The sequence below is a fragment of the Chlorocebus sabaeus genome, chromosome 17, assembly GCF_047675955.1.
Source record: "Chlorocebus sabaeus isolate Y175 chromosome 17, mChlSab1.0.hap1, whole genome shotgun sequence".
Taxonomy (NCBI): domain Eukaryota; kingdom Metazoa; phylum Chordata; class Mammalia; order Primates; family Cercopithecidae; genus Chlorocebus; species Chlorocebus sabaeus.
In genome coordinates this window covers 74,904,022-74,914,556 of record NC_132920.1, presented here as the reverse complement: position 1 = coordinate 74,914,556, position 10,535 = coordinate 74,904,022, and the positions used below count along the sequence as shown (strand labels likewise).

The 10,535-nt window shown below is 40.4% G+C and overlaps 1 pseudogene; it reads right to left on the bottom strand.

Annotated features, from left to right (window-relative positions):
* Window positions 1-4,048: 4,048 nt before the first annotated feature.
* On the bottom strand, window positions 4,049-9,664 carry LOC119620180 (zinc finger protein 705D-like; annotated as a pseudogene).
* Between the last annotated feature and the right edge of the window lie 871 nt (window positions 9,665-10,535).

The following is a 10,535-nucleotide window of genomic DNA, read 5'->3' as shown; positions in this document are numbered from 1 at the left end:
AGATGTTCATCCTTGCTTTCTGGGACTTGAAATAACCCTACACCACCAAATATTTATGCCTATTATCCACTTAGGGAAAACTTGTATGTCCCAAGTCCATAGGGTTAGTATTATTATCAGTATTATAACCATTGGTACTAGTATCATGATGATCGTCATTCCTGTTAATATTCATTAATATTTTTTATTATTACCATTGTTAATATGAATTTTTCACTATTGTACAGCAAGGAATATAGTTTATCCATTCACAAATGGTGTTCAGTTACTAAAGATGACTACAAGGCATGCTCTGCAGACATATACACACACAGCTGTCCTGGAGACACAGCTTTGCCACCAATTGCTCTTTCATAAGATGAGCTCCCCCAATACCCACCAGTTTTTCAGGACTCGACCTGAGCTGGTTGGGCTAGACCTGGAAAAGTTTCCTATTCTCAGCTGCACCCTGAAAAATTTTAAAGACTCTTCAGAGGCCCAGTAATAGCTTTTGGCAGCTTCCAAGACCAGGGAGGATTTCTTGGCCATTCAGAGCCATTCAGATATTCTAAGTAAACTCAAGGAACCAGAAACCCAACTTGCAGTCATGAAATACCAGTGAATGGCCTCTGTGAGTCTCTTCAAGTTTTTCAAAGATAACTGCCTGGAAAGGCTGGCCAGGAAGTCACCCAAGCCCATCCCTCTGCACGATGTTCTATGTCAGCCAGGGACCCAGTGAATTGCCATTGAACAGAAGGGTGGAACAGAGACAGCATGCCTGAGCTTCTGGAAACATTCTAAGTGCCCTTGTTGGCCCAGAAAAGACTGGTGCTGCCATACGAGGCACAGATATGGCAACTTAGCCACTCTAGGAACCACACAAGGTTTAAAGGCTCCCAGGAAAACCAGGAAGGGCAAACATGGCCTTTTAGAGCCATCAGATTTTATTCTAAGTCTACGTGGGAGACAGTGCACTGGCTTCATAAAAACATCAGTGGAGGTGCTATCACTTGCCCCAGTATCCGGTCTTTTCCACCTCATCTCAGAGCCAGGCAGCCACCATTTCCCAAAGCTGCTGTGCAATGAAAGGGGAATATTCTAGGTGCTCTCCTGTGCCCACGAAATTCTGTGGCTGCACTAAAGGCAGGGGTTGTCCTCCGGAATGCTCTTCAGGAATCTGACAACACTAGTCAAGATTAGAGAAGTTCAATTCAACGTCATACAAAACCAATCACAAAAAAAAAAAAAAAAAAAAAAAAAAAAATGCATAGTGAGACAAAACGATGAACACACCTGCTAATAATCATGAATGACAATAACAACAATGATGATCTTAGTGATAATGCCACCAACACAGTTAATGGCAATAACAATAAACCTGAGGTAATGGGTGTTAGGGTCCCGATTCACCGATGTGAAGGATGGCGCCAATTTCTGGCCTTACAGAAATAAAGGAAAAGTAAACACCTGAAGGAGGAGGAGGTGAACCTGGAGATCCCGCCGGCCTCTGGGCGCTCCTTGGTGGAAGGAGAGGGACTTGGTCCTGAGCATGCCCAGGATCCACCCGCACCAGAACCCGGGAGTCCTAGTCCCTGGAAGGGCTCAGTCCCATCCAGGCCAGACGCCCCGGAGCCCCGGAGCCCGGGTCCTCCAGCCCTCGCTGCCGCCGCTCCTCGCGGAGCCCAGGCCCCCGTGCCACCTCAGCCTCAGTGCGGCTCTGCGAGGGCAGCGCCAAGGATGCTCCGGGCCCAGCGGGGGCATCCGGCCCCAACGGGATACTGACGCCCTGAGGGCGCGGAACAGCGCGGCCTGTGCAGGGCCCGCCATCTTGGGCCTTGCAAAAAGAGCGGCCTCTTCAACGCCCCCACCCGGAACCTCCCCGGAGGCCCCAGCCCCAAAGCCAGGGCGGCGGCGCCTCCCTCACCCTGGCTAAAGAAAACTCAGGTCCTCCCTGGAGATCTGGCTCGCCGCGGGAAGCAGACCGCGCATGCGCCCTGCATGGCCGGAACGATGGATTTCATTGCCCTTTGCCGGCCATGAGGTGGCAGCACAGGACGTTTGGCCTTTATTGCTGAGCGGTGGACCTGAGTCTGAATCAATAAAATTCAGGTATGGATTATTCAGTACCTTTCTTTTGGAAGATCAAATGGAAATTGAGTACGATATCTTGTGCTTTAATTAAAGAAGATGGGAATAAAGAAACAAATTCGAAAGTTAGTATACAAAAGTCGATTGATTCCCTCTACGTGAAGGGAAGAAGAGCTTGAAGAAGAGAAGCATTCTGTGTTATGCTTTAATGCTGGAGATCTGCCACCATGCACTTGTCAAATCCCGTAGAATTTCAGAGCACAAATAGTACATCTTAATGTGGCTCAGGACTACATATAATGTCAGCCACAGTTTGAGGGTAAATTACATGTTTAATTAAATAGATTAAACAATAAATAATGTTATGAGCTCTACCTGGACACAATCCTTGCCTCTCCAACCAGTTTGCCAAGGGCTTGAATTTCTTGCTCGTTATCCTCACACTTGACATAAACCCTGGCTGCTGAGTAAAATCAATCACTTGTGGAGATTTTTTAATATAATTATGTGTCAATTTCAACCATGGATAAGGCCATTTAGCCTTAGTAAGGCCTATCGTATTAAGATTGTGCCTGTTTTGCAAAATTTCATGTCGTCACCCACTTATTATTCAGGAAAAGTTTTCTCTTGAGTTTTAGGTTCAGTACTGAGGCTCCTCGATGGACAATACATTTTCCAATTCTGAGGACAAGGCAGAGGAGGCCCCATCTGTGAGAACTTTCATTTTGCTTCTGGAAAAGTACATTGAATCAAATATAGGAAAGGCTTGCATGGTGGCTGACAGGTTCGGCTGTTTTAGCATGCTGGCGTTTTATCTTCTGGATAGAAGTAAAAGGAACACAACTGTGTCTGTCTCTGTGTAATAACTCAGGACTTACCTGAGTAAATTCTGGGGTGTCATGAGATGAACTGCTACCTCCACTTAGAGAGGCTTCAGGGACAAAATTTCAAGAGATTTCTGAGGGATAGAAGAGCAGGGCTGCCTTATTCTCTGATCCCAGGTAACTACTCAGAGACACAGGCAAGGGCTGGGGACACCCAAATGCATATACTAGGTGTCTTTGATCCAGCCTCCATTTCCTTGCTAAATCTATGCAATGACACACTGAGAAATCTGGCAAGTGGGGCTGAAGATCCCTGATGTGTCAGTTCTAGGGTTGGATGGAAACAAGTGGTTTTCGTGGACATTGAAGTAAAGGGAGGTGAGCTGTGAGGAAAGAACCGTTGAAGACTGGGGAGACTCAGAAGTTGGGGTAGAATCTCGACCCATAAGCCAAGGAATGCAGATGCAAATCGATTTGTTAGGGCTGCATAAATGAAAGAAGGACTTCACCAACACACTAAGTTTTTTCAACAACCGATTGTATTCTTTCAACATTGTAAGTATTGATCTATTGGAAATGTTTAATGAGATTTCTTATATAATTCTGCATTCAATTTATGCCCAGGTCACTTTGCTATTATACCTTTATGTGCTGCATTTTTATGAATAGACATTTTCTCAAATTTCTGAATTATTATGCTAAACTATATGTTAAGAGTTTTTTCTAGAGGTCTACCTTCTTGACTCACTTTTCTGATGAGAAATCTATCAGGTTTCTCCACAGTGATTTTCAAGTTTGATAGCTCCTCAATGTGAGAAACTTAATGTCAAATAAGAAATGAATTACCCCTAAAGAATCTTCTCCTTTCAAGATGCTAACCATGTTTTGTCCAGTGTGAAATCTCACATGTGCCACAAGCGTTTCTCTGTGAAGAAAGGATTTCTCATGATTTTTCAAGGCATAACTTCTCCAGTAAGAAGTGTTTGGTATTCCAAGAGAATTCATTGCCCTTGGAAAGACTTTACCTTCTTATTTAGCTTATAAAGGATTTCCTCTCTTATTTTCCATTTTAGCAGCATTTTATCACTGTGTTTTCTTGTGAACATCAAGCCTAGTGCTTGGCTGAATGTTTATTCACAGAAAATACAAATAAAGGGTTCATCCAGGTAAAGTTTTCTTACGTTATTTGACAACAAATTGCACATAAAAACATTTTCACACTGAACACAGAGCTAGAGATTCTCTACCTGAAAGTCCCACACGTTTTAAGTTATTAAAACTGTTGCTGAAGACTTTTAGTTTATTATGTTGACAGTTTCAGCTCTCTCATGTCATTTATGATCAGATCACTAACAAGTCTTTGGTACATACGTGTCATACAATTTCTCTTCCATATGAATTTATTGATGAGGACTGAAGAATAAAGGTAACCGAAGTAACGTCCATGTTGATTATAGTAATTTTTCAAAATGTGAGTCCTTTGGCATGTTTAGATGTTACAACTGCAGCTGAAGTCTCTTCCATATTCCTTACATTCGTCATTCCTAACACTATGTCATCTAAAGTCAGAATATGTTCTGAAGACATTTATCATTTTCTCTCCAGGGTGAATTTTCTGATGTTATTTAAGATTAGTACACTGACTGAAGGCTTTCCCACATAAATGGCATTCACATGGCTTTTCTCCAGTGCGTGTTCTCTCATATCATCTAAGGTCAGAAGATAGACTGAAGGCTTTCCCACATAGAAGACAAGCATGTGGTTTCTCTTCAGTGTGAATTCTTGTGTGTCCTCTAAAGCCAGAGCTTTGACTAAAGACTTTTCCACTTTTATCACATTCATAACGCTTTTATCCAAGGTGAGTTCTCTCATGTCTTTGAAGGTTAAAGGATTGAATAAAGCCTTTCCCACACTGATGACACTTATACGGTCTCTCTCCCCTGTGAGTTTTCTCATATCTTCTAAGGTGAGAACACTGAGTGGATTTTCCACATAGATGACATGCATATGGCCTCTCTCCAGTGTGAGTCATCTTGTGCCATCTAAGGTGAAAACAATTAGTATAGACCTTTTCACATATATTACATTGATATGATTTACCTTTAGTATGAATTTGTTTATGTGGTTTAGGGGAGAACTGATTACTAAGGGATTTTCCACACTGTTTGCTGACGTAGGGTTTCTTTCCACTCTGAGTTAACAAACACTGAGTCATTGTGGAACTGTGAGTGCAATCTTCTCCCAAATCATTACATTCAAAGGGATCCTCCAAAATGAGAGAGTTCTCCTTTAGGGACAAAGATTAAAAGCTCTTAATGATTTACCGACATACATCTATACATTCATTTCACCACCTTTGAATCCTAGACCAACCATTCAGTGGTAGAGCCCAGTTGTAATCTTTCCAGTGTTACTTGTGTGAAAGGAAATTAAATTTTGGCACCCCAAACTCATTGAACCAAAGGGAAAAATCAAGCTGAGAACAGGGTCACACAAACCTGCCTCCCTCTTCTGGTTCCTAAATAATATGGCTACAAGATGAAAAGCTACATGCCTCCCCCATATTTTGCCCACAAGGAAATTCCTCATGAGCTGTTAAAGTTACACCATGGCAATGCAAACTGATAGCTTGTCTTTACAGGCGCAGTCATCCCCAGTTCACCAGACACAAATGCATATCCGATTGTTTCCCTGCCCAATTTTGCCTATGTTGTCTTATATAAAATGCAGCTCTCCTGCATTATTCCTCTGCCTCATTTGTTTATGTCGTCTTATGTAAAAAAATCCAGATTCACTGAGCCAGAAAAATGCACGAATCACTATTTTTTTCTACCCACCTTTTGCATGAAAATTGTGTACTTCTCAATATCCCACCCTTTCCCCCTTTAAATTTAGAGAAAATCATCTTTGGAGAAAGGTATACACCTGTCCCCCAGGTGTATGTCCTTAACTCTGGCAAATAAATTTCCTAAAATGATTGAGACTTGTCTCGTCATTTTTCTCGATTGACACTTGCATACACGTTATCTCCTGCAGACACAGATATTTTCTCTTTTGTATGATCCCAACTGCAGAGCTTTTCCATTAATTGTGATGATATCAATATCTTTCAAAGTCTGAGCATAAGCAATGTATATGCACTTGTTCTATTTTAAAGATCTCATGTTATGGTTTAGAGCACAGGTCACTTTATTCATTGAATTCAAAGTATCAAATTTTCTTTTGCTTAGAAAGCACTTAATGCCAGCCTAATTACACTCAGGTGACTGTGCGTCATTACTAACTTAACCCATTACCAGGTGTTTAACTTAGATGACTGGTGTACACAGCTATAAAACTCACCATTGACATAACGGTGGATGTGTCTTTTCTGATAGGATGCATGGATATCTGTGTTTTTTCTTAAGGGCACTTTCCTTGTCTGAAATAATTGAAAAATAAATTGTTACCTTGGTATTATGGTAATTGAAAAACCCCAAGGCCGGTTTATTTTTTTTCAAAAATTAACACTTAGATGTGACAAATGTGTCAAATGAAGAAAATCCTTCAATAGAAGAAACAGATTGTACAGCGTCAGCAATTAGAAAAGAGTTTTAAAATTAAAATGTGAAAAGAGTTAAAATGGAGATGAGATATCAGGCAGGTAAATAGAGGGATAGTCTTCACAGGGGTATCGGGAAAAGAGGCAGCATGTGACAGTTTAACCCCAACAAGTACATGAATTATCCTTTTCCCGAAAGTAAAAGAAAAGGCAAGAGGACACAAGAGTAGCATCTGACATATGAACAAAATGATAATAACATCTAAGGAATTCTGCTCCAGTAGCTTAACCTACATTTTAGAAATTACCACTCATTTGATAAAACCGCTAATTAATATTTGACTGATATTATTCATTGACAAAGCACCTCCTCCTATTAGAGCACAGGACCCTGTTGCTTACCCAGATTCTGGCCTTGCAGAGATTCTCTTCCTTCCCGCCAGAGCTCTTTTCCTTGCTCCAGCTGCAAAGTTATATAGGATTTGCTTATCTGTACCCTGTTAGTGGAAACAGTACATGTGTTTTGAGTTCACTGTCAATAAATGTGCATTATCACCAACTGTAAGGCAGGCCACTGAGGAAGAATAAAAACAGTGAAGGTCAGCTCAGGCCACAAGACCTAGAACACAGAAAACTCCCCAGGATTTTTCTGACCCAACGTGAGACTAGAAAATAAATCCAAACGAAAGGTCCATCAGGAAAAGAAAATTTAAAACAGTCAGGACCTATGAATGCTGAGTCCATGCCTAAGTTCCAAGACACAATGCATAATACACAGTCTTTTCAGAAAGAGATTAATTAAACCTCTGCACAGTATGTTTATTATTATTCTCATGCAGAACAAAAAAAAAAAAAATTCGATTTACAAAAATAATTGGTGTTCTATACAGAAAAGATATTGCTATTGTTTTTACTAATTGGTCTCAGCCTAAGCATAGCGACTAAAGCAGAAGAGTTATTTAGAAAATATTTAATTTAATACATTGAAAATATTCATTAAGTTCCCAGGTGTGTTCTGAGTATTAGAGACTGAGTACCAAGGAAACCATGAAATCCTTGTCAAGATTACATTGTAATTGAGTGACAAACTAAATAAAACATAATAAAATAAAATAAAATAAAGATATTTCTTTCAGACAGATTTAGAGAGCTCAAACTTTTTTCAGATAAGATCTGTGAGAGAATCAGAGGAGATTAGGGTGAGATATGGGGAAGCTGTTCCAACACTTATTGAATGAATGAGTCAATGTGTGTCTACATACGTATGTGAATGTTGAGGGACTCACCGAGGGACACCAGGTGACTGATGTTTGCCAGCATTACCTCTCTGTACAACTTTCTCTTGGATGTGTCCATCATGGCCCACTCTTCCTGGGTGAAGTCAATAGCTACATCTTCAAAAGTCACTTTGTTCTAAAACATCACAGACATTTTAGTTTAGACAGAGAATCTCTTTTAATGTCCAGAGGAGGAAGGCTGAGATGACATAGGTAGGAGCTGGGTATGCAGAACACTCAGTGTTTTAGGTTCCAGCCAGTTCATTCTCAATACTAAGCTGGTATCTGCCTTTCAGATTCACTCACAGAGACATACCCACTCTTAATCCATTAAACTTTCTTATGAAGAAATATCGCATGAGATGTGGCATAATATAGCCCAGATATTTTTCAGTAATGTGTTAATCACCTGTACATAACTGATTATAAAATTTTCACTTGAACCTTCATAAATAAAACAAATTTACCATGAATTTCAAGTAAATTACAGATTTGTCACAAGGCAAATAACCATGATTTACTACTTTTTAAACAGGACTATGATTAAATGAATTATTTCTCTAGATAAACCACAGGTTTTTCACCAATCAAATGGTTAAAAGACCTATTATGTGTTTTGAATAATCTAAAGAAGTAATGGAAAACATGTTTCCTATCTAGCAAATATTTATGAAATACAGGTCATTGGTCCCTTATTCATTAAAAAGTTAGAAAGTCATGAACCAGACTCCAGCATTCTTCAGAACTGAACAAGTTTTACGCAGAATATAGGATTCAATTCATACATATAGTCACTCTAATGTTATGTAATTCAGGTGTTCATGACAAGGCTTAAAGACAGTCCAGCCGCACAAGACAAGACCGCTGAGGCTGCTATACTGAGGAAGTCTTAGTCTGATGATTCCTGTCATATGAAGCCTCCTGTTCTCAACTTTCTCTGGGCAATCCAAACATCAGTTATCACTGCCTCTCTTTTAACTTTACCTTGTCACTTGGCTTGTTCAAGGATAAAAAGGCCTCTTTACTGTTTTGTTTTTTTCTAACCAGCCCTTATAGAGCATTTCCACAGAACCCTAAATTGTACTATATCTACAATATTCCTTCTCCTGAGTGTGCAACCATAGTTAAGTAATTGTATTTCTTATATGTTACTTTCAGTTACCAGAAGGCAAAAAGGTTAATTATCAAAAGGTAAAATGAATGGGGATAAGAATAATGACTTCTTTAGTTGTCCTTTTGCAAAGTTTTTAAAAGCATAAACATATTTTATCAAACTCTCCTTCTTCCTCAACACTGTGCAGCTCTTGCCCAAGGCCTATCACATGGGATTTATTGAACTCAGCTCCTAGAACATCAGCCTCATTATTGGGCTGTGATCTTCTGCTCTTCACGCATCTCTATTGCCTGCATTCATCACAATCCTAAGTCTATTTCAGCCAACGGGACAGTTAATGGGTCAATTATTTCCCTATGAGGTTACAGGATGGATGGAAGAAAAAGAAATACATAAATGAGATCTCTCATGTCTTTTTTTGTAAATAGCCTGCATAGGGGCTGGAATAAAGTAGTGTAATATTAGAAATTATACTGATAATTTAGGAATCATTGACACATGATACCCAACCTAGAGTCCTGAGAAAACTTAATTGGAGGCCAGATACCTGAAAGTCTCCTGATTGCATTTGGAACACCCAGGCTGGGTGGATTTTGCATCATAAAAACAAACAAAAAAAAAGAATAAAAATGAAACACCCATGCAAACTGGAGAAAACTGCCCATTTGCCAGCAATATGGGTATAATTTCAGTAGAAAGAGCCATCCCCCACTCACTAGTGAATGCATTGTCAAGAACTCAGTTTCTCTCTGTCTTCTTCTGGATTTCCACTTGCAGACACTTCAGGCACTAAGAAAAGCTGAGGTTGGAGAGAGAACACGTGAGACACCAGCCTTGTACATAATTTTCAGACCAACCTGTGATGAAAAGCCAGACCTTCACTGAAGGGTGACACCCCCTGCACCACAGCCTGACCAACAGACACAAACACGCAGAGGCCTCTCCTCTTTTCCCACGGTCAAAATTAGGAAGCCTATGACTATGGTTTCTGACAAAGAAGGAACACAGATATCTTGTGAATGAGAACATCAAAAGCACTGAGTTTTGTATGTTAATTGACACAAGTCCAGATATTCAATTCCCTCACGGATTTTAAAACAAAGGGATCCCTGACTCCGCCCACATGTGGAATATGATTTCTACCTGTAGATAAACACTGTGGGATTTCTCAGATTTTATTATCCCAGCTTTATGCCCTAGCAATGTTTCTCCAACACCAATCACAGCCTTCTGAAGCCTTACTCGACTTTTACTTTCTCTCAATTTCGACTTTTGCATTTCCCCTTGGAACTCGGAAATCAATCAAGTAAGAATCTGTTTTAGGGTCAAGTGCAGTTGCTCTCGCCTGTAATCCCAGCACTTTAGGAGGCCAAGGCAGGTGGATCACCTGAGGTCAGGAGTTCGAGACCAGCCTGGCCAAAATGGCGAAACCCCATTTCTACTAAAAATACACAAATTAGCTGGGCATGGTGGTGCTTGCCTGTAATCCCAGCTACTCACGAGGCTGAAGCAGGAGAATTGCTTGAACTCAGGAGGCAATTACAGTGAGCCGAGATCCTAACACTGCACTCCAGCAAGGGCGACAGAGCAAGACTCTCTATCACAAAAAAAAAAAAAAAAAAAAAAAATCTGTTTTAGGATGGGGATAATCAATTCAGGAATTTATTTCACTTGGAGGGTCAACACTCCCATCCCGCTTATCTAGCCCTTAA